The 25597-nt window shown below is 39.7% G+C and overlaps 1 long non-coding RNA gene across 2 annotated transcripts; it reads left to right on the forward strand.

The window, feature by feature from the left end:
* Positions 1 to 734: 734 nt before the first annotated feature.
* On the forward strand, positions 735 to 11884 carry LOC149084768 (uncharacterized). 2 transcript variants are annotated; one of them, XR_016193005.1, is made up of 5 exons: positions 735 to 796; positions 1046 to 1112; positions 1362 to 1428; positions 6604 to 6711; positions 11029 to 11884. It is a non-coding gene; the product is annotated as an uncharacterized LOC149084768 (long non-coding RNA). The 2 variants fall into 2 exon arrangements; XR_016193004.1 differs by lacking the exons at positions 735 to 796; positions 1046 to 1112; positions 1362 to 1428 and adding an exon at positions 2772 to 3238.
* Positions 11885 to 25597: the final 13713 nt, after the last annotated feature.

Below are 25597 nucleotides of genomic sequence, written 5' to 3' on the forward strand. Positions count from 1 at the left end.
ATGTAATCATTTTTAAATTTTTGTTTGTTGCTTCCAAAAGAATGGAGGTAAATAGTTTGAACTTTTTAATGATCTAATTTGTGTTTTCAATCTGCAGTCGGTTCTATGTCATCGATTGGGGGAACTAATTCTAATGCTCATTCCTGTTGTTTCCAAAGGAGAGGGTATGTTCATCACTTTTTTTATTATTTCAATTACAAACTCATCCTTTGGTCTCAAACAATGCCATTCGTGTGAATGTCTTTGCTATTCTTGAATTTTGATTTTATCAACTAATTGTTCAGGTCTGTAGAAGTGATTAATGGCTGTGTAATGCATGTAATCATTTTTAAATTTCTGTTTGTTGCTTCCCAAAGAATGGAGATAAATAGTTTGAACATTTTAATGATCTAATTTGTGTTTTCAATCTGCAGTCAGTTCTATGTCATCGATTGGGGGACCTAATTCTAATGCTCATTCCTGTTGTTTGCAGAGGAGAGGGTATGTTCATCACTTTTTTTATTATTTCAATTACAAACTCATCCTTTGGTCTCAAACAATGCCATTCCTTTGAATGTCTTTGCTATTCTTTAATTTTGATTTTATGAACTAATTGTTCAGGTCTGTAGAAGTGATTAACAGCTGTGTAATGCTTGTAATCATTTTTAAATTTTTGTTTGTTGCTTCCAAAAGAATGGAGGTAAATAGTTTGAACTTTTTAACGATCTAATTTGTGTTTTCAATCTGCAGTCAGTTCTATGTCATCGATTGGGGGAACTAATTCTAATGCTCATTCCTGTTGTTTCCAGAGGAGAGGGTATGTTCATCACTTTTTTTATTATTTCAATTACAAACTCATCCTTTGGTCTCAAACAATACCATTCCTTTGAATGTCTTTGCTATTCTTGAATTTTGATTTTATGAACTAATTGTTCAGGTCTGTAGAAGTGATTAATGGCTGTGTAATGCATGTAATCATTTTTAAATTTTTGTTTGTTGCTTCCAAAAGAATGGAGGTAAATAGTTTGAACTTTTTAATGATCTCATTTGTGTTTTCAATCTGCAGTCAGTTCTATGTCATCGATTGGGGGACCTAATTCTAATGCTCATTCCTGTTGTTTCCAGAGGAGAGGGTATGTTCATCACTTTTTTTATTATTTCAATTACAAACTCATCCTTTGGTCTCAAACAATGCCATTCCTTTGAATGTCTTTGCTATTCTTGAATTTTGATTTTATGAACTAATTGTTCAGGTCTGTAGAAGTGATTAACGGCCGTGTAACGCATGTAATCATTTTTAAATTTCTGTTTGTTGCTTCCAAAAGAATGGAGATAAATAGTTTGAACATTTTAATGATCTAATTTGTGTTTTCAATCTGCAGTCAGTTCTATGTCATCGATTGGGGGACCTAATTCTAATGCTCATTCCTGTTGTTTCCAGAGGAGAGGGTATGTTCATCACTTTTTTTATTATTTCAATTACAAACTCATCCTTTGGTCTCAAACAATGCCATTCCTTTGAATGTCTTTGCTATTCTTGAATTTTGATTTTATGAACTAATTGTTCAGGTCTGTAGAAGTGATTAACGGCCGTGTAATGCATGTAATCATTTTTAAATTTTTGTTTGTTACTTCCAAAAGAATGGAGGTAAATAGTTTGAACTTTTTAATGATCTAATTTGTGTTTTCAATCTGCAGTCAGTTCTATGTTGGGGGGACCTAATTCATTGATTGGGGGGACCTAATTCTAATGCTCATTCCTGTTGTTTCTAGAGGAGTTTGTATGTTCATCACTTTTTTTATTATTTCAATTACAAACTCATCCTTTGGTCTCAAACAATGCCATTCCTTTGAATGTCTTTGCTATTCTTGAATTTTGATTTTATGAACTAATTGTTCAGGTCTGTAGAAGTGATTAACGGCTGTGTAATGCATGTAATCATTTTTAAATTTTTGTTTGTTGCTTCCAAAAGAATGGAGGTAAATAGTTTGAACTTTTTAATGATCTAATTTGTGTTTTCAATCTGCAGTCGGTTTTATGTCATCGATTGGGGGAACTAATTCTAATGCTCATTCCTGTTGTTTCCAAAGGAGAGGGTATGTTCATCACTTTTTTTATTATTTCAATTACAAACTCATCCTTTGGTCTCAAACAATGCCATTCCTTTGAATGTCTTTGCTATTCTTGAATTTTGATTTTATGAAATAATTGTGTAGGTCTGTAGAAGTGATTAACGGCTGTGTAATGCATGTAATCATTTTTAAATTTTTGTTTGTTGCTTCCAAAGGAATGGTTGCCACCTGGCAGTCGAGTGGTTAGGGAACTAGCTTCTCACTGTGCAGGTGTGGGTTCGAATCCCGGTTCGGGCATGGATGTTTACTAACACTAACAAATTCTCTGGGCGGATCATGCTGATCCCTTGGGAATACGTTAGGATCACGTTATTAAATAGTTTGAACTTTTTAATGATCTAATTTGAATTTTCAATCTGCAGTCAGTTCTATGTCATCGATTGGGGGACCTAATTCTAATGCTCATTCCTGTTGTTTCCAAAGGAGAGGGTATGTTCATCACTTTTTTTATTATTTCAATTACAAATTCATCCTTTGGTCTCAAACAATGCCATTCCTGTCTTTGCTATTCTTGAATTTTGATTTTATGAACTAATTGTTCAAGTCTGTAGAAGTGATTAATGGCTGTGTAATGCATGTAATCATTTTTAAATTTCTGTTTGTTGCTTCCAAAAAAATGGAGGTAAATAGTTTGAACTTTTTAATGATCTAATTTGTGTTTTCAATCTGCAGTCAGTTCTATGTCATCGATTGGGGGACCTAATTCCAATGCTCATTCCTGTTGTTTCCAGAGAAGAGGGTATGTTCATCACTTTTCTTTTAGTTTCAATTTAATAATTGTGTTTCGATTTTTGAGGAGGGGGAGTTATCACAGGTTATGTACAGCAAATGGGGGAGGGGGAGTTGTCCACCTACTATGCCAATAATAAAACTTTTGGAAGGAGGTGAGATTGCCTCACCCCCTTCAATTGTAATTTAATGTTCTGTACAGTATATCATAATTTTAAGATGAACTAATTTCCTTTCGTCTTTTTAAAAAGAAGAGCATTTTATGCATCTCTTGGTTGTCTGTCTCTCCTACTGGCTTATATTGGGCCAGTTGGGCTTATACAGATTCCGTTGATGTGATTTGGTCAATTCAAAGAATAGATAGAATAGATCCATGTAAAGGTGACTCCTGAAACAGGTAAGTTCTATTGATGAAACGATTCCCTGTGATCTACATCAGTGATTCTTAACTTTTTTTCCATCCCGCACCCACTTGGATAATGAATTTTCAATTGGTTATAAAATTTTATTTTTGTACTTACATTAATCATTCATTAATTTTTATCAATTTTTTACATACGTCCATGTAATTTAGTTCCTTTTTGGCATTGTTAATAGTTCAATTTGGTTTCCTCTCCTCTTTAAAAATTACTTCGTTGCTAAACTAAAAATATTTTTTAACTTCACGAAACTTGAATACAAAAGATTCATTGTTCCAAACTTATTGATTCCAGCCATAACAACGATAAATATATTTTTGTTTGACACATGATTAAATTTTTTCTCAAGCATGACAATAACAGGCAGTATGAATGTAAGCAAAGCAAAATACTTTGAGTATTTAATGGTATTTTTTTCCTTTGTAAAAGTTACTAACTTTTTGTAACTTGACACAAAATTCACACGAGACATTTTTGCCATGTTGGTTTAAACCTCGGTTTTAACAATTTGGTTTTTTTCAAAAAATCAAATAAAAGTGGCCTAAATATAATTTTTTCCTTGAAAAATATCATATTGATTCATTATTAGCCAAAACTTTTCATTTTTACCACATTTTATATGCTTGGGGTACATTCTGATGGTATATCTTTAAATGACATAAGATTGATAAGTGTTTTTTTCAAAAAGTCTCATAAAAGTGGCCAGAATATATATATATTCATATGAAGTTTCTTAGTTATTTAAAGTTATATACAAAACCCAAAATTTCTCATTCTTACATCTTCTAACCTTTTGCTGCATTCTGATGCTCTACCTTTAGCAAATTCATGAATAAGGATTGCATCACGCATCTAAATGTAGTGGTGTATTATCTCACAGGTTTCTTTTCCCCTTCACAAAGAAGCAGCAACAGTAGTGACACCATCATGCTAGGGGCAGGTGGTCCTATAATCCAATAGACACCAGCTGTCCATAAAGGACAAAGACTAGTGTACTAGTAGTTACATTATCTCACATATACAGTAGCACATCTCCTACTGTATTTCTTCCAGTTTCATGGACATCTAATAATTGATACAATTTACGCCCAAGAAGACAAGTGTGAACTGTTTCATCCTTTTTGGGCGGGTGTGAATGAAATGGAGATGTGGGACATGTAGACATCAATTTATATCTTATTACAGCTTGATTGCCGAGATTTTTATATTCTAGATTGGATAAACTCACTTCCAGATTCTATCACATACAAGACAAAAATTATTTTTTGATTAATTATATAAGGACTATTACGATTACCGACTGAATATCTGTGGATGGTGCTATATGATCAGAATTTGCACGATTATTTATTCCAGATTATTTATTGTATATATGTATATCATTGTTATTTTCACCTAAATTAATAAATTTCCGGATACACCCATCCCCTGGGAAAGCTTCGATATCGCTCTGAGATGGGAAGCGGGGTGTGTCCGGTCCTTCAATGTTCAATGTATATCTTCCAGTCCTAATATTGGATAGTTGTTTTTTTTACACTTTCACATGTTGTAAGCCCAGTTAATCAAGGTTCTACTGTATAATAATAACAGATTTATGAAAAATAATCAGCTATAAACAGGGTGATTATAATTTGAAGTTTTGATTCCAAAACTATTCAATAAGAACTACTGGTCAGAATGACTTGAAAATTTGCATACATACTCCTGAAGCAATGGAAGTTTCTTTCGCAAAAGGAAAAAAAGTGCAAGTAGTGAAAAATGTGCAAGTAGATGGTACTTGGCTAGCAGTATAATCTATTTTGTGCAACCACATCATTTCGGCACTTCCACAGCGTCAGTGTGTGGATAGAACAACTTCTATCAAGATTCACATTGCAATACCAGCAAAGCAGCTGCTGAAGACCCATTTTGACAGGATGTACCTTAACCCTTGCAACTTCTGGCTGTGGGGTACCTGAAAATGTCATAAACAGTGGTCAGATTGCAAACTTTGGTGAATTGCAATCTCCAGCACATCCCCTATGTGTTAGAAGTTCCTTAGGAATATTTACCTGGGGGCTCGTTGTAATTTAATAAAGCTGAATTGCAAGTGCATCCACATCATGGCCATGGCATACTGTGATCTGTTGTTGAACAGGAATTTTTGTGCTTTCAACCTCATAGCCAGAACACGGTGGACAACATATTTAACATTTCTTAAGTATGTTGTAGTTATTTGTTCAATTACTTCGTTTTTTGCGATGTTCCCATAAATTATGAAATCGTGTAATGCTATAATTAAGTTATCATTTTGTCATGGCTGGCTATCGTTTCCCACATGTTAGATGATGTCATTAATTTTACATTTTTAAGTATTTTTTCCCCTTTACTTGATATTCATGGAGGAATATTACAGGAATATTCATGTCAATTTTCAAGTCATTCTGACAATCGTTCTTTTTTTACAGTGTTTTGAAATCGGAACCTTAGTTATAATCATCCTGTATATCATAAATCATCATTAATTAATCTGCATTATTTATGCTTCATTAAATACATTATATTCATTTAATTTTTATTATAGTTTTGCAAAATAGCTTCCTAATTAAGCATACTGAAAATAACTGGAGAAAACATCTTTATATTATATGATTAACATTAAAAGAATTTTCAAACACACACAAAGTAATCCATTGAGTAAAGCAAAAAATAATTAAATTGCAAAAGTTGGTTTTTGTTAAAATATAAGAAATATTTATTGATTTAATTAATATGGGAATAATGTTGATTGCATTAATAAACATTTTATTTTAATGTAATAATAATTTTTAGAAGTTTGAATGATTTTTCAGAAATTTTATTGTTTTTAATGTTAATACTATTTAAAACAAAAAAAAACTGGTTTAAACAAAAAAACCCTGATTTTTGGATATTTAAAAAAAAACCGGTTTTTTTTTACCAACCCTGCTGTGTAGTCTACTTATACACTTGTTACCGTTTTCATCTAATGTTAATCATGTAATAAATTGTAATCAGTTACCAGCATGGTCTTGCTGTGTTTTGATTTTCTCCCACACTATTTTTCTTTCACTTGACACAGTCACTATAGGAGGCTCTGGAACCACTGGATCGAGAGCTGGCTTTACACTCTGTAGGTATGACAGGTTCAGTAATTCAAAAAAATAATAATTCATGAATTTTGATTTTACGAATTTATTAGAAGTCTAGAAATGAGCATCAACTGCATTAATGTATGTGATAATTTTTATACTTTTGAGTTTTTTTTTAAATTTTTTGTTAGTTGCTTCCAAAAGAATGGAGGCGAATTGTTAGAACTTTTCAATGACATAATTCTTGTTTTCAGTAATTGAAATTGAGTAGCTGGGTCGAGGATGTTATTTCTAGTCAGTTCCATGTCATCGATTGTGGTACCTAATTCTGATGCTTATGCCTATTGTTTCTAAAGAAGAAGGTGTGTTCATTACTTTTAATATTTTAATTTAAGAATTGTGTTTCGGGTGGGGATCACAAAGGTGTATAGTGAATGGTTGAAGAAGTTATTCATGTCTGTCCTTCCAGCTATTATGCAGATAATAAAAGTTTCTTATTTTCAATTTGAATGTTTTGAACAGAATTTTATACCAAAAAAAAAAATTCTATTGTAAAAATAATCCATTCAATTTTCCAAAGGATTTTTATGGAACAAATACAGTAAAACCCTTTTTTTGAAGACACTCGCGAGACAAAAAAATCGACCGCAAAAAAGGGGTGACCACATAAGAGGGGGTTTCTGTTGAAACCATAATTATACAGTTATGTCAATAACTGAAATTGTTCTTAGTTTGCAAATAAACGGAATTCTGACAATATAAAATGCGTTTTAACATGAAAATACATAATTATTACAAAGATACAAAATTAAAATTACAAAAGAACTATTACACAATCTATATAATACTTAATTTACATCTTTTGGAAAAACTGATCAATCTATGTTTTGCTGGGTCAATCTGTGTTTTGCTTTCCAATTCTTTCTAACTTTGCCCACATGCTACCCATGGGCCAGCTGTTTACTCCCCCTGGTATATATTATTTGCCAAAAATTGCAATAATTTTTGGAAGTTTTTACTCCATTCTTCGCACACTTCATCATTGTCATCAGCATATTCACCGCACAGTTTCTTAAATGCAAATTCGGGATGCGCACAAAAACAATCCAACCAACCATCTGAAGCTGATGAGCCTGAGTTCTTCTCAAGATTTTTATTCTTGAATCGGGTCGGAAACAGGTAAATTCTTGGTTTTTTTTGCTAAAGCAAACCAATCATATCGTATAGACTACACAACTAAGACTCAACAAAATTCATATAATTGATTTTAATTGAGGAGGAAATCATCTATATAATACCAAATAATACATATGTAGTAGATTGCAATTAATGATTCTGCCGAAGCAGAAATTATATCGTTTTTAAGATTATTTAGGGGTGTATGTGGACCATTTATGGGTTTATTAATCTTTAATTTGCTTAGTTTTAGGATTCAACAAGTAGAGTAGTCATTAAAAAATTTTTCTTGGTGGAAAAAAAAATTTTTGTATTCACTACTTTACTACTTCATGGTCTTGGTGGTAACTAACATTCATCATTTAAAATTATGGTGCATATTTTGGGTATAAGTGAAACAACAGCAGTTTAACACAGCAGTTGGATACATAGGCCTTTTCTAAATTTGGTGATTCTGATGATATCCAATAGCATTCAATTGTCTTCTGTATTTTTCGGCCATGCAGAAGCATAAACAATGTTTCCAATGATCAGCAAAGAGCTAGAAATGAAAGTCTTCGTTTATCTGAAACTATTACACTGGCATTGAACAGTAAAATGTAAACAAATCCCTTTATAAAAAGGATGGACAATGCAGTAAACCGGTTCACCTTAACTTATTTACGTCAGACCTTGTAATTTACACATTCTGCACTGTGCTTTTCAAAGTGGTCTCGAAGGATCATCATTCTTCAAAAACTTACGCGTCGTCATAATTTGCTGTGTGCATTGTTGAAGAAAGTTGACAGACTGGACTGTGGAAGACTCCAAAAAAAAAAAAATGTAATTTATATTGTGAGAAGAGACAGAAAAGAAAAGGTTTATCTGTGGTTGCTAGTACACTGTTTTGGCCAAAAATGGTTTTTGCAACCTAGTCATTTCTGTCATTTTGCTTTGGCTCGAGCCAATCTTACAGGAGACTGAATAGTGCTATAAAAAATTAATTTTACAACTAAAAAAAAAATAGGCATAGCATAAAAATAAATTATTATGCTATGATTATGTTGTGTAACGGGTACCCTCCCCCGTCCTTCTTCTTAGCCCTGCCGATGGTCAATTTATTGTTTATTGCTAGTCATCACCTTTTCCTAAAATATGGGAATATTTATCTTTACTTCAAATTAGAGAAGTTGGCTAAATTAGTAAAGTTATCTAAAGTTTCTTTTCTTCTCTGAGGTTTGATTAGTTATAGTTACTTTGGAAATTTATTTATCAACACAAATTTTTTAAAAATATTTCTTGAGGGGTATAGACGTTAGTGCGAAAATTGACATTTTTTCCTCAAAAATGCTTTAAATAACCTCCCATTCCTTAAAATTCCATTATTAATGGATGAAATTTTCTCATCATATTTATACATCGCTGCGGCCTATACGATGTCCTTTTTTTTCTCTGAAACTAGTAAAAATAGCATCTGCGGATTACACAAAGGAAAATACGTTTGTTTTGTTTAATTCTCATTTAAGATTCACATCGAGATAACCGAAAAAAAGCTAGAAATTAGTCATTTTAAGATGCTGAAAAAATCTTACAACTTGAAAACTAATAATGTAATGAAAATAAAATTGACAGTTTCACTAGGATCACACCAGATTTTCTTCACCATCAAACTTGTATTGAATTTTTTGGCCTCTCCTGAAAGGTGGTTGGCGTGTCTTGTCAAGTAATCCCAATTCTTGATGAAGAAATTTTTCTGTGTTGATTTGTGATTGTTACCTTCCATCTTGAAAGATCGAAAGATCATTCATTGGCTGACCACTGCAAAGCAGGGCTTTCACGAAATATCCTATCGAAAGTGTTACCCCCACTCCCCGTTACTGAACGCTTTTTTTGGCATTTAAACAGCGGCCAATAGTCCACCCTCATTAAAGTCATAAAAAACGGGGCACTACAATCGATTTTTGATTCTAACCACCAACATAGCTGTATCAGGCTTTCTATTGTTTTGTTCTAAAGTGATAGTTATCAACCTACCCCACTTTTGAAGGAAAGGCAGTTTTGTCGACTGTGGCACAGCCCTAAATGTGATCAGTTCCAAAAAAATACTTCCATCTATTTTCATACAAAGCTGAGCTTAACCTTTAACTGTTCTACATCTCTCTTTCGAATAACAATAAGAGACCACCTAATCTGCTCTTGAAAAATCTTGCATCTCTTTCAGATGTTTCAAGAAATGCTGTGCACGAAAGGGCCAGATTGTAGGAATGGAAGAGGCATCAACTGTTTTGGTAAAAAAAAGTAATGTGGAAAAGATAAACGATTAAAATATTGTCTTTATCATGGTAATAAAAATATTTCAATTACCAGTTTTTTAATATTTATTTAGATAGATTGAATAATTAAAATTCAATATCAATTCAAATTACCAATAATTTTATTTTCTGCAACTTTATTTATAATTATGATGGATTTCAAGAAGATTGATATCCGGCGAAATGACTATTCATTCCACCCCCAATCCATATATTTGTTTCATGTGCCTATTTCTAATGAGATGTGAAGCAGGGTGTGCTCAGTCATTCAATTTGTATTTAAGATATTTATACTGTACATGAATAAAAAAGGAAATGGAATCTGTCATAAGTAAGAATGGGAGAGACTAATAGTATATTGTCTTACTAATACAAGTTTGAAGTAATTACTGAGTCTTTTTTTCTTTAAATATCAAAATAATTTTGACCATGATTAATTAAATTATCTTGTCTCTGAAACAGATGCATGATTGAATGAGATTAACAGATCATTATATTGATAAAAGTGTATAGATATGCGATTGAACTTACTATTTAAGTTGCTGCTTGGTTATGTACACCCACACATTTTACAAACTCTCCTTTGGTCCTGAACAATGTCATTCCTTTGAATGTCTTTGCCATTCATGAATTTTGATTTTACTAACGTTCAGGTCTGTAAGTAATTACAGACTGTGTAATGCATGTGATCATTTTTAAATTTTTGGGAGTTGTTTTGCTTCCAAAAGAATGGAGGTAAATAGTTTTAACTTCTCAATGATTTTCTAATTTGTGTTTTTAATCTCTAGTCAGTTTCATGTCATCGATTGTGGCACCTAATTCTGCTCACTCCTATTCTGCCTATTGTTTACAAATGCAAAATGACTTTTACTGTCCCCCAGTGTATGTGATGACTAAATTCCAAGGAAATTTGTTATTGAAATTTTCACAGTATCATTTGAAAGCTATTTTTTTATGACGGTGTGTTCATCACTTTTAATATTATTTTAACTTGACAATTGTGTTTTTATGTTTCAGGAGGGGGGGTATCACAGGTTATGTATAGCAAATGGTGGGGGAGGGGGGGGGTGCCCACTTCTACCGTTCTTCCCACTATGCCAATAATAAAACTTTTGGAATGAGGTGATCGCCTCTTTGCAATTTAATGTTCTGTGCAGTATATCTTAATATGAACTAATCAGCAGATAAACTAATTTCTTCTCATCTTTTTAGGAAGAAGAGTGTTAGACGTATCTCTTGGTTTTACTATCTTCTACAATTTTTTCTCTGCTACTTCAAACAGAACCCTTATTGGGACTGAGGATGAAGGTTGAAATCTCAGCTGGCTGGAGTGTGTTGCTCATGCAAGTTGGCAACAATGTGCGAGTTCCTCATCTAAGTTTTCTGCAATTTGTGTGTTACCCATCTTAATTGATTGCAGTTACTCAATTTGTTCATCTTAGTTGGTTACAATGTGTGAGATCTTCATCTAAGTTTTCTGCAATTTGTGTGTTACTCATCTTAGTTGATTGCAGTTACTTGAATTGCTCATCTTAGTTGGCTACAGTGTGTGAGATCTTCATCTTAAGTTTTCTGCAATTTGTGTGTTACCCATCTTAGCTGGCTGCAATTACTCCAGTTGCTCAGCTCAGTTGGCTGCAGTGTGTATGTTACGCTATGAATTTTTCTGGTTTTATGTTTCTGTGAAGTTATGAGACTTTGCATTAAGTGAATACTCATTCAATTGAACTCAACAATGCAGCAAATAGTTAGCTAAGATGTGATGGCAGGTAAGTCTTGTTTAATACTTTGTTGGTTGAAAACTGATGGTTTGTTCCCAAATAAATTTTTTAGCTTTCATTTTGTATTTTTTCAAGTGAATACAGACTGTAAATCAGCTGTCTGACCAATTTTGCTGTGTATGAGTTAGGTATGCTTCATGAACATAATTGATTATTTTTCTTTTGGAGCATTTTTTCAGATAATTGCAAAAACATTCTCATTCATTACTTTTTCAGCTCCACTGATAGTATAATGCAATATAAGTACTTGGATATAATCAATTTTAATGAAAGATAACCGTAAAGCAATAATTGTATAGACTCACTCTTTTTAAAAAAGAAGAAAAAAATATATATATATATGTATTGATTACCAAACCTTTCAAAAATTGCAGTGCATTCTTTTAGACTTGAACATGAGTGTTTGTAGCCATTCAGAATTTTTTTGATTTGCTATTTGTTCCATGCAGTTGTGGAGGGTACATTATTTCAAAGTTGTCTAGCTTCTTTTTTTCATGAGTTTCATACAAAGTTTCTAGTAATGCTTCGAGTTTTTTTTAAATATAAAGTTAGTTTGTGGTATTTTTCACAGGATTAGTTTCTTTTTGTTTCGTCTTTTTTTCCCTTTCATCATGAAAATTGTGTTTTTTTTGGCTTATTTTGTCTTGTATCTTATCTATCATTTGTTGGCTTATTTTGTCTTGTATCTTATCTATCATTTGTTGGTTTTTTGAGGTTCTTTTCATATTGTTTCTGAGATTGGGAAAAAAAAATTCTGAATGGCTTTCAAACAATTATGACAAAATGAACCATATCATATACAGGTCTCCCAAGAAAGGCAAAGAATAATACAAATAATAAAGTTCCTCAAATAAATATTAAAAATATGTATGTACATACAGGCAAGGAAGAAAAAAAAGGCAGGAGAACTTCCATACCATTTCCATTGAAACGATCTCTTGAATTTATTATGTAAGGTTTGAGATTGAAATTATTTGCACACACATTTGATTTTAAAAGTTTGAAATAATTAAAATGTGAATGATCAATTTGATGGTTGGAAAAAACTGTTTAAAGATGGACGTTTTAATTTTGAAAGTGTGAAATAAAGCATGAGTGTTTTATTTCAGTTATAATCTTTAAAATTATTTGACCTGGGACACATTTTAATTTCAAAAAAATAAAATTATTCAAACATGAATGTTTTGATTTTTAAAGTTGAAATTAATTATTTTATGATTTAGAATTATGAAATGTTTCATTCTAGTTATTTAACATTTAATTTCAATTTAATTTGAGATTAATATATTAATCTGAAATGTTGAAGAAAATAAAGCAGATTGGTTAAATCCAATTTTTCTAATTTCAATCCAATTTCCATAATTCATCGCTTAACATTACAAACAAAATTTTCTTTCTTTCCTCCTTGGTTTCTATTTAGATTGATTAATTTTTGATACCATTATTATTTGTTTACAAATTTTAATTAAATATTTGTTAAATTATACATTCTTAATAAAACATCAAAAATTTTTTAAACAAGCATGATGCCTAATGAGTATTTTTCCAATCATTTTATTTCCTGTGTATTTTATTTGGTTATGTAATGGTTCGTTTGACTTTTCTCTTTATGTTGAGTTTCTTCTTGCTGCTGCAGCAGTGAAGTAAAACACAATAGGATGAAAAGGTAAACCATCAAATATAAACACTTATGTTCGTTAGCGTATTGTATGAAGACCTAATATTATCTATAGTAATCATTTAATTTTATTAGCGTTCATTAATTTTTTTTTAAATTTCTTCATATTCAGAAGAGTCGTACGGTCTCGATACATCACGCGGTGAACTATCCTAATTTTTATCTTAAAGTGCCAACGAAAGGTTGTCCGAGTTGGAAGCCCTTTATTTTTCCCGTATGCTCCCGACCCGCTAAGTTGTTTATCCCTTTACAACCGACCCGGGGTACGCGAACCGCAGACCCCGGGCTCCCGCCTTGTAAAAATCAGTTGAAGGCTTGGGAGTCCGACGTCCGTGGTTCGCGTGCCCCGGGCCGGAAACCCTGGACTTTTTTTTAACCTTTTTTTTAACCCTTTTTTTAACCTTTTTTTTAACCTTTTTTTTAACCTTTTTTTTAACCTTTTTTTTAACCTTTTTTTTAACCTTTTTTTTAACCTTTTTTTTAACCTTTTTTTTAACCTTTTTTTTAACCTTTTTTTTAACCTTTTTTTTAACCTTTTTTTTAACCTTTTTTTTAACCTTTTTTTTAACCTTTTTTTTAACCTTTTTTTTAACCTTTTTTTTAACCTTTTTTTTAACCTTTTTTTTAACCTTTTTTTTAACCTTTTTTTTAACCCTTTTTTTAACCTTTTTTTTAACCTTTTTTTTAACCTTTTTTTTAACCTTTTTTTTAACCTTTTTTTTAACCTTTTTTTTAACCTTTTTTTTAACCTTTTTTTTAACCTTTGCGCCAATGATTTTTATTCATTTTTCCCGAATTTATCACCTTTCCTACTGCGTAAATTCATATCGATTGTTTCTTCTAACTCATCGATATCTCTACTTTCCATCGTTTCCGCCAAGACACTCAATCGATTAACTTCTGCGTTCTTATCGATTTTTCACTTTGCGCTGACTTTCCCCCGAATTTCTCGCCTTCCACGCCGTAAATTCATATCGATTGTTCGTGAAAGCTCATCGATATCTCCAATTTGAATAGGTTCCCCCTGCAACATCAACCGATTACCTTCTACCGCATTGTATCGATTATTCGGTGGTTTCACAGATTTTTTTTCTTCACAAGAAATCTATTAATCTGCTCACGTATAAATCACAGCGCCATCTATCTGTAACACCGGTATCTTGTATATAATGACGTACTCAGAGCAGTCTGTAGCACCACCGCCGTCTACCGGAAGCACCATAATCCCGATGGGCGGATGGAGCAACTGGTCTTGTTCTATGGCGTGAGAAAGCAAACAGAAACCACCACATACCCGTAACGAACGCATTCCCCATCGCCTAACGTCGTCTCCAAGCCATTTCCCCGTACTACCAGCGCCCTCTGCCGGGACTAGGAGAGGTCCCGTTAGCGTTCGCAGCGCCACCTATCGGCGGAATCGCGAACTACTACCGATGCATCGGTCGGAATCGATTTACCATCGATTAAAGGGCGTCCTGAAGCCGTTTTCTCTATGCCATCGTCCTCTACCGGGACTTTGAGCTGTCCGAGACAACTGTCGTTGCCACGGTGGATCGGGCTATCGCGCATGCGCTGTCTGAAACGAAGAATTCGTGGAAAATACCAAAAATTTAGCTGGAAATTCAAATATTTTCCAGGAAATTTTTGGAATCGGGTCTCCGGAAGGTATAAATAGGAGCGTCCTCGACCGTCATTCGGGTTTGTAAGCACCTCCTGATGATAGGAGGCTTAACCCAGGCAAATACCAAAAATTTAGCTGGAAATTCAAATATTTTCCAGGAAATTTTTGGAATCGGGTCTCCGGAAGGTATAAATAGGAGCGTCCTCGACCGTCATTCGGGTTTGTAAGCACCTCCTGATGATAGGAGGCTTAACCCAGGCTGAGGGGAGCTGCTCTCGCCAACCCTATAAAGACTGGGTCTTAGTTGCTCTGCGCACTAATGGCGGATCATATGGAGCAACTGACCTTGGTCTCCAACGAGAAAACATCCCATAAAGACTAGACCTTAGCTCCTCTGGACAATGGAGCAACTGGTCTTGTTCTATGGCGTGAGAAAGCAAACAGAAACCACCACATACCCGTAACGAACGCATTCCCCATCGCCTAACGTCGTCTCCAAGCCATTTCCCCGTACTACCAGCGCCCTCTGCCGGGACTAGGAGAGGTCCCGTTAGCGTTCGCAGCGCCACCTATCGGCGGAATCGCGAACTACTACCGATGCATCGGTCGGAATCGATTTACCATCGATTAAAGGGCGTCCTGAAGCCGTTTTCTCTATGCCATCGTCCTCTACCGGGACTTTGAGCTGTCCGAGACAACTGTCGTTGCCACGGTGGATCGGGCTATCGCGCATGCGCTGTCTGAAACGAAGAATTCGTGGAAAATACCAAAAATTTAGCTGGAAATTCAAATATTTTCCAGGAAATTTTTGGAATCGGGTCTCCGGAAGGTATAAATAGGAGCGTCCTCGACCGTCATTCGGGTTTGTAAGCACCTCCTGATGATAGGAGGCTTAACCCAGGCAAATACCAAAAATTTAGCTGGAAATTCAAATATTTTCCAGGAAATTTTTGGAATCGGGTCTCCGGAAGGTATAAATAGGAGCGTCCTCGACCGTCATTCGGGTTTGTAAGCACCTCCTGATGATAGGAGGCTTAACCCAGGCTGAGGGGAGCTGCTCTCGCCAACCCTATAAAGACTGGGTCTTAGTTGCTCTGCGCACTAATGGCGGATCATATGGAGCAACTGACCTTGGTCTCCAACGAGAAAACATCCCATAAAGACTAGACCTTAGCTCCTCTGGACAATGGAGCAACTGGTCTTGTTCTATGGCGTGAGAAAGCAAACAGAAACCACCACATACCCGTAACGAACGCATTCCCCATCGCCTAACGTCGTCTCCAAGCCATTTCCCCGTACTACCAGCGCCCTCTGCCGGGACTAGGAGAGGTCCCGTTAGCGTTCGCAGCGCCACCTATCGGCGGAATCGCGAACTACTACCGATGCATCGGTCGGAATCGATTTACCATCGATTAAAGGGCGTCCTGAAGCCGTTTTCTCTATGCCATCGTCCTCTACCGGGACTTTGAGCTGTCCGAGACAACTGTCGTTGCCACGGTGGATCGGGCTATCGCGCATGCGCTGTCTGAAACGAAGAATTCGTGGAAAATACCAAAAATTTAGCTGGAAATTCAAATATTTTCCAGGAAATTTTTGGAATCGGGTCTCCGGAAGGTATAAATAGGAGCGTCCTCGACCGTCATTCGGGTTTGTAAGCACCTCCTGATGATAGGAGGCTTAACCCAGGCAAATACCAAAAATTTAGCTGGAAATTCAAATATTTTCCAGGAAATTTTTGGAATCGGGTCTCCGGAAGGTATAAATAGGAGCGTCCTCGACCGTCATTCGGGTTTGTAAGCACCTCCTGATGATAGGAGGCTTAACCCAGGCTGAGGGGAGCTGCTCTCGCCAACCCTATAAAGACTGGGTCTTAGTTGCTCTGCGCACTAATGGCGGATCATATGGAGCAACTGACCTTGGTCTCCAACGAGAAAACATCCCATAAAGACTAGACCTTAGCTCCTCTGGACAATGGAGCAACTGGTCTTGTTCTATGGCGTGAGAAAGCAAACAGAAACCACCACATACCCGTAACGAACGCATTCCCCATCGCCTAACGTCGTCTCCAAGCCATTTCCCCGTACTACCAGCGCCCTCTGCCGGGACTAGGAGAGGTCCCGTTAGCGTTCGCAGCGCCACCTATCGGCGGAATCGCGAACTACTACCGATGCATCGGTCGGAATCGATTTACCATCGATTAAAGGGCGTCCTGAAGCCGTTTTCTCTATGCCATCGTCCTCTACCGGGACTTTGAGCTGTCCGAGACAACTGTCGTTGCCACGGTGGATCGGGCTATCGCGCATGCGCTGTCTGAAACGAAGAATTCGTGGAAAATACCAAAAATTTAGCTGGAAATTCAAATATTTTCCAGGAAATTTTTGGAATCGGGTCTCCGGAAGGTATAAATAGGAGCGTCCTCGACCGTCATTCGGGTTTGTAAGCACCTCCTGATGATAGGAGGCTTAACCCAGGCAAATACCAAAAATTTAGCTGGAAATTCAAATATTTTCCAGGAAATTTTTGGAATCGGGTCTCCGGAAGGTATAAATAGGAGCGTCCTCGACCGTCATTCGGGTTTGTAAGCACCTCCTGATGATAGGAGGCTTAACCCAGGCTGAGGGGAGCTGCTCTCGCCAACCCTATAAAGACTGGGTCTTAGTTGCTCTGCGCACTAATGGCGGATCATATGGAGCAACTGACCTTGGTCTCCAACGAGAAAACATCCCATAAAGACTAGACCTTAGCTCCTCTGGACAATGGAGCAACTGGTCTTGTTCTATGGCGTGAGAAAGCAAACAGAAACCACCACATACCCGTAACGAACGCATTCCCCATCGCCTAACGTCGTCTCCAAGCCATTTCCCCGTACTACCAGCGCCCTCTGCCGGGACTAGGAGAGGTCCCGTTAGCGTTCGCAGCGCCACCTATCGGCGGAATCGCGAACTACTACCGATGCATCGGTCGGAATCGATTTACCATCGATTAAAGGGCGTCCTGAAGCCGTTTTCTCTATGCCATCGTCCTCTACCGGGACTTTGAGCTGTCCGAGACAACTGTCGTTGCCACGGTGGATCGGGCTATCGCGCATGCGCTGTCTGAAACGAAGAATTCGTGGAAAATACCAAAAATTTAGCTGGAAATTCAAATATTTTCCAGGAAATTTTTGGAATCGGGTCTCCGGAAGGTATAAATAGGAGCGTCCTCGACCGTCATTCGGGTTTGTAAGCACCTCCTGATGATAGGAGGCTTAACCCAGGCAAATACCAAAAATTTAGCTGGAAATTCAAATATTTTCCAGGAAATTTTTGGAATCGGGTCTCCGGAAGGTATAAATAGGAGCGTCCTCGACCGTCATTCGGGTTTGTAAGCACCTCCTGATGATAGGAGGCTTAACCCAGGCTGAGGGGAGCTGCTCTCGCCAACCCTATAAAGACTGGGTCTTAGTTGCTCTGCGCACTAATGGCGGATCATATGGAGCAACTGACCTTGGTCTCCAACGAGAAAACATCCCATAAAGACTAGACCTTAGCTCCTCTGGACAATGGAGCAACTGGTCTTGTTCTATGGCGTGAGAAAGCAAACAGAAACCACCACATACCCGTAACGAACGCATTCCCCATCGCCTAACGTCGTCTCCAAGCCATTTCCCCGTACTACCAGCGCCCTCTGCCGGGACTAGGAGAGGTCCCGTTAGCGTTCGCAGCGCCACCTATCGGCGGAATCGCGAACTACTACCGATGCATCGGTCGGAATCGATTTACCATCGATTAAAGGGCGTCCTGAAGCCGTTTTCTCTATGCCATCGTCCTCTACCGGGACTTTGAGCTGTCCGAGACAACTGTCGTTGCCACGGTGGATCGGGCTATCGCGCATGCGCTGTCTGAAACGAAGAATTCGTGGAAAATACCAAAAATTTAGCTGGAAATTCAAATATTTTCCAGGAAATTTTTGGAATCGGGTCTCCGGAAGGTATAAATAGGAGCGTCCTCGACCGTCATTCGGGTTTGTAAGCACCTCCTGATGATAGGAGGCTTAACCCAGGCAAATACCAAAAATTTAGCTGGAAATTCAAATATTTTCCAGGAAATTTTTGGAATCGGGTCTCCGGAAGGTATAAATAGGAGCGTCCTCGACCGTCATTCGGGTTTGTAAGCACCTCCTGATGATAGGAGGCTTAACCCAGGCTGAGGGGAGCTGCTCTCGCCAACCCTATAAAGACTGGGTCTTAGTTGCTCTGCGCACTAATGGCGGATCATATGGAGCAACTGACCTTGGTCTCCAACGAGAAAACATCCCATAAAGACTAGACCTTAGCTCCTCTGGACAATGGAGCAACTGGTCTTGTTCTATGGCGTGAGAAAGCAAACAGAAACCACCACATACCCGTAACGAACGCATTCCCCATCGCCTAACGTCGTCTCCAAGCCATTTCCCCGTACTACCAGCGCCCTCTGCCGGGACTAGGAGAGGTCCCGTTAGCGTTCGCAGCGCCACCTATCGGCGGAATCGCGAACTACTACCGATGCATCGGTCGGAATCGATTTACCATCGATTAAAGGGCGTCCTGAAGCCGTTTTCTCTATGCCATCGTCCTCTACCGGGACTTTGAGCTGTCCGAGACAACTGTCGTTGCCACGGTGGATCGGGCTATCGCGCATGCGCTGTCTGAAACGAAGAATTCGTGGAAAATACCAAAAATTTAGCTGGAAATTCAAATATTTTCCAGGAAATTTTTGGAATCGGGTCTCCGGAAGGTATAAATAGGAGCGTCCTCGACCGTCATTCGGGTTTGTAAGCACCTCCTGATGATAGGAGGCTTAACCCAGGCAAATACCAAAAATTTAGCTGGAAATTCAAATATTTTCCAGGAAATTTTTGGAATCGGGTCTCCGGAAGGTATAAATAGGAGCGTCCTCGACCGTCATTCGGGTTTGTAAGCACCTCCTGATGATAGGAGGCTTAACCCAGGCTGAGGGGAGCTGCTCTCGCCAACCCTATAAAGACTGGGTCTTAGTTGCTCTGCGCACTAATGGCGGATCATATGGAGCAACTGACCTTGGTCTCCAACGAGAAAACATCCCATAAAGACTAGACCTTAGCTCCTCTGGACAATGGAGCAACTGGTCTTGTTCTATGGCGTGAGAAAGCAAACAGAAACCACCACATACCCGTAACGAACGCATTCCCCATCGCCTAACGTCGTCTCCAAGCCATTTCCCCGTACTACCAGCGCCCTCTGCCGGGACTAGGAGAGGTCCCGTTAGCGTTCGCAGCGCCACCTATCGGCGGAATCGCGAACTACTACCGATGCATCGGTCGGAATCGATTTACCATCGATTAAAGGGCGTCCTGAAGCCGTTTTCTCTATGCCATCGTCCTCTACCGGGACTTTGAGCTGTCCGAGACAACTGTCGTTGCCACGGTGGATCGGGCTATCGCGCATGCGCTGTCTGAAACGAAGAATTCGTGGAAAATACCAAAAATTTAGCTGGAAATTCAAATATTTTCCAGGAAATTTTTGGAATCGGGTCTCCGGAAGGTATAAATAGGAGCGTCCTCGACCGTCATTCGGGTTTGTAAGCACCTCCTGATGATAGGAGGCTTAACCCAGGCAAATACCAAAAATTTAGCTGGAAATTCAAATATTTTCCAGGAAATTTTTGGAATCGGGTCTCCGGAAGGTATAAATAGGAGCGTCCTCGACCGTCATTCGGGTTTGTAAGCACCTCCTGATGATAGGAGGCTTAACCCAGGCTGAGGGGAGCTGCTCTCGCCAACCCTATAAAGACTGGGTCTTAGTTGCTCTGCGCACTAATGGCGGATCATATGGAGCAACTGACCTTGGTCTCCAACGAGAAAACATCCCATAAAGACTAGACCTTAGCTCCTCTGGACAATGGAGCAACTGGTCTTGTTCTATGGCGTGAGAAAGCAAACAGAAACCACCACATACCCGTAACGAACGCATTCCCCATCGCCTAACGTCGTCTCCAAGCCATTTCCCCGTACTACCAGCGCCCTCTGCCGGGACTAGGAGAGGTCCCGTTAGCGTTCGCAGCGCCACCTATCGGCGGAATCGCGAACTACTACCGATGCATCGGTCGGAATCGATTTACCATCGATTAAAGGGCGTCCTGAAGCCGTTTTCTCTATGCCATCGTCCTCTACCGGGACTTTGAGCTGTCCGAGACAACTGTCGTTGCCACGGTGGATCGGGCTATCGCGCATGCGCTGTCTGAAACGAAGAATTCGTGGAAAATACCAAAAATTTAGCTGGAAATTCAAATATTTTCCAGGAAATTTTTGGAATCGGGTCTCCGGAAGGTATAAATAGGAGCGTCCTCGACCGTCATTCGGGTTTGTAAGCACCTCCTGATGATAGGAGGCTTAACCCAGGCAAATACCAAAAATTTAGCTGGAAATTCAAATATTTTCCAGGAAATTTTTGGAATCGGGTCTCCGGAAGGTATAAATAGGAGCGTCCTCGACCGTCATTCGGGTTTGTAAGCACCTCCTGATGATAGGAGGCTTAACCCAGGCTGAGGGGAGCTGCTCTCGCCAACCCTATAAAGACTGGGTCTTAGTTGCTCTGCGCACTAATGGCGGATCATATGGAGCAACTGACCTTGGTCTCCAACGAGAAAACATCCCATAAAGACTAGACCTTAGCTCCTCTGGACAATGGAGCAACTGGTCTTGTTCTATGGCGTGAGAAAGCAAACAGAAACCACCACATACCCGTAACGAACGCATTCCCCATCGCCTAACGTCGTCTCCAAGCCATTTCCCCGTACTACCAGCGCCCTCTGCCGGGACTAGGAGAGGTCCCGTTAGCGTTCGCAGCGCCACCTATCGGCGGAATCGCGAACTACTACCGATGCATCGGTCGGAATCGATTTACCATCGATTAAAGGGCGTCCTGAAGCCGTTTTCTCTATGCCATCGTCCTCTACCGGGACTTTGAGCTGTCCGAGACAACTGTCGTTGCCACGGTGGATCGGGCTATCGCGCATGCGCTGTCTGAAACGAAGAATTCGTGGAAAATACCAAAAATTTAGCTGGAAATTCAAATATTTTCCAGGAAATTTTTGGAATCGGGTCTCCGGAAGGTATAAATAGGAGCGTCCTCGACCGTCATTCGGGTTTGTAAGCACCTCCTGATGATAGGAGGCTTAACCCAGGCAAATACCAAAAATTTAGCTGGAAATTCAAATATTTTCCAGGAAATTTTTGGAATCGGGTCTCCGGAAGGTATAAATAGGAGCGTCCTCGACCGTCATTCGGGTTTGTAAGCACCTCCTGATGATAGGAGGCTTAACCCAGGCTGAGGGGAGCTGCTCTCGCCAACCCTATAAAGACTGGGTCTTAGTTGCTCTGCGCACTAATGGCGGATCATATGGAGCAACTGACCTTGGTCTCCAACGAGAAAACATCCCATAAAGACTAGACCTTAGCTCCTCTGGACAATGGAGCAACTGGTCTTGTTCTATGGCGTGAGAAAGCAAACAGAAACCACCACATACCCGTAACGAACGCATTCCCCATCGCCTAACGTCGTCTCCAAGCCATTTCCCCGTACTACCAGCGCCCTCTGCCGGGACTAGGAGAGGTCCCGTTAGCGTTCGCAGCGCCACCTATCGGCGGAATCGCGAACTACTACCGATGCATCGGTCGGAATCGATTTACCATCGATTAAAGGGCGTCCTGAAGCCGTTTTCTCTATGCCATCGTCCTCTACCGGGACTTTGAGCTGTCCGAGACAACTGTCGTTGCCACGGTGGATCGGGCTATCGCGCATGCGCTGTCTGAAACGAAGAATTCGTGGAAAATACCAAAAATTTAGCTGGAAATTCAAATATTTTCCAGGAAATTTTTGGAATCGGGTCTCCGGAAGGTATAAATAGGAGCGTCCTCGACCGTCATTCGGGTTTGTAAGCACCTCCTGATGATAGGAGGCTTAACCCAGGCAAATACCAAAAATTTAGCTGGAAATTCAAATATTTTCCAGGAAATTTTTGGAATCGGGTCTCCGGAAGGTATAAATAGGAGCGTCCTCGACCGTCATTCGGGTTTGTAAGCACCTCCTGATGATAGGAGGCTTAACCCAGGCTGAGGGGAGCTGCTCTCGCCAACCCTATAAAGACTGGGTCTTAGTTGCTCTGCGCACTAATGGCGGATCATATGGAGCAACTGACCTTGGTCTCCAACGAGAAAACATCCCATAAAGACTAGACCTTAGCTCCTCTGGACAATGGAGCAACTGGTCTTGTTCTATGGCGTGAGAAAGCAAACAGAAACCACCACATACCCGTAACGAACGCATTCCCCATCGCCTAACGTCGTCTCCAAGCCATTTCCCCGTACTACCAGCGCCCTCTGCCGGGACTAGGAGAGGTCCCGTTAGCGTTCGCAGCGCCACCTATCGGCGGAATCGCGAACTACTACCGATGCATCGGTCGGAATCGATTTACCATCGATTAAAGGGCGTCCTGAAGCCGTTTTCTCTATGCCATCGTCCTCTACCGGGACTTTGAGCTGTCCGAGACAACTGTCGTTGCCACGGTGGATCGGGCTATCGCGCATGCGCTGTCTGAAACGAAGAATTCGTGGAAAATACCAAAAATTTAGCTGGAAATTCAAATATTTTCCAGGAAATTTTTGGAATCGGGTCTCCGGAAGGTATAAATAGGAGCGTCCTCGACCGTCATTCGGGTTTGTAAGCACCTCCTGATGATAGGAGGCTTAACCCAGGCAAATACCAAAAATTTAGCTGGAAATTCAAATATTTTCCAGGAAATTTTTGGAATCGGGTCTCCGGAAGGTATAAATAGGAGCGTCCTCGACCGTCATTCGGGTTTGTAAGCACCTCCTGATGATAGGAGGCTTAACCCAGGCTGAGGGGAGCTGCTCTCGCCAACCCTATAAAGACTGGGTCTTAGTTGCTCTGCGCACTAATGGCGGATCATATGGAGCAACTGACCTTGGTCTCCAACGAGAAAACATCCCATAAAGACTAGACCTTAGCTCCTCTGGACAATGGAGCAACTGGTCTTGTTCTATGGCGTGAGAAAGCAAACAGAAACCACCACATACCCGTAACGAACGCATTCCCCATCGCCTAACGTCGTCTCCAAGCCATTTCCCCGTACTACCAGCGCCCTCTGCCGGGACTAGGAGAGGTCCCGTTAGCGTTCGCAGCGCCACCTATCGGCGGAATCGCGAACTACTACCGATGCATCGGTCGGAATCGATTTACCATCGATTAAAGGGCGTCCTGAAGCCGTTTTCTCTATGCCATCGTCCTCTACCGGGACTTTGAGCTGTCCGAGACAACTGTCGTTGCCACGGTGGATCGGGCTATCGCGCATGCGCTGTCTGAAACGAAGAATTCGTGGAAAATACCAAAAATTTAGCTGGAAATTCAAATATTTTCCAGGAAATTTTTGGAATCGGGTCTCCGGAAGGTATAAATAGGAGCGTCCTCGACCGTCATTCGGGTTTGTAAGCACCTCCTGATGATAGGAGGCTTAACCCAGGCAAATACCAAAAATTTAGCTGGAAATTCAAATATTTTCCAGGAAATTTTTGGAATCGGGTCTCCGGAAGGTATAAATAGGAGCGTCCTCGACCGTCATTCGGGTTTGTAAGCACCTCCTGATGATAGGAGGCTTAACCCAGGCTGAGGGGAGCTGCTCTCGCCAACCCTATAAAGACTGGGTCTTAGTTGCTCTGCGCACTAATGGCGGATCATATGGAGCAACTGACCTTGGTCTCCAACGAGAAAACATCCCATAAAGACTAGACCTTAGCTCCTCTGGACAATGGAGCAACTGGTCTTGTTCTATGGCGTGAGAAAGCAAACAGAAACCACCACATACCCGTAACGAACGCATTCCCCATCGCCTAACGTCGTCTCCAAGCCATTTCCCCGTACTACCAGCGCCCTCTGCCGGGACTAGGAGAGGTCCCGTTAGCGTTCGCAGCGCCACCTATCGGCGGAATCGCGAACTACTACCGATGCATCGGTCGGAATCGATTTACCATCGATTAAAGGGCGTCCTGAAGCCGTTTTCTCTATGCCATCGTCCTCTACCGGGACTTTGAGCTGTCCGAGACAACTGTCGTTGCCACGGTGGATCGGGCTATCGCGCATGCGCTGTCTGAAACGAAGAATTCGTGGAAAATACCAAAAATTTAGCTGGAAATTCAAATATTTTCCAGGAAATTTTTGGAATCGGGTCTCCGGAAGGTATAAATAGGAGCGTCCTCGACCGTCATTCGGGTTTGTAAGCACCTCCTGATGATAGGAGGCTTAACCCAGGCAAATACCAAAAATTTAGCTGGAAATTCAAATATTTTCCAGGAAATTTTTGGAATCGGGTCTCCGGAAGGTATAAATAGGAGCGTCCTCGACCGTCATTCGGGTTTGTAAGCACCTCCTGATGATAGGAGGCTTAACCCAGGCTGAGGGGAGCTGCTCTCGCCAACCCTATAAAGACTGGGTCTTAGTTGCTCTGCGCACTAATGGCGGATCATATGGAGCAACTGACCTTGGTCTCCAACGAGAAAACATCCCATAAAGACTAGACCTTAGCTCCTCTGGACAATGGAGCAACTGGTCTTGTTCTATGGCGTGAGAAAGCAAACAGAAACCACCACATACCCGTAACGAACGCATTCCCCATCGCCTAACGTCGTCTC

The sequence above is a fragment of the Pholcus phalangioides genome, unplaced genomic scaffold (genome assembly GCF_987345545.1).
Source record: "Pholcus phalangioides strain wild (caught in Gottingen) unplaced genomic scaffold, Ppha-v1.0 ptg000008l_1, whole genome shotgun sequence".
Taxonomy (NCBI): domain Eukaryota; kingdom Metazoa; phylum Arthropoda; class Arachnida; order Araneae; family Pholcidae; genus Pholcus; species Pholcus phalangioides.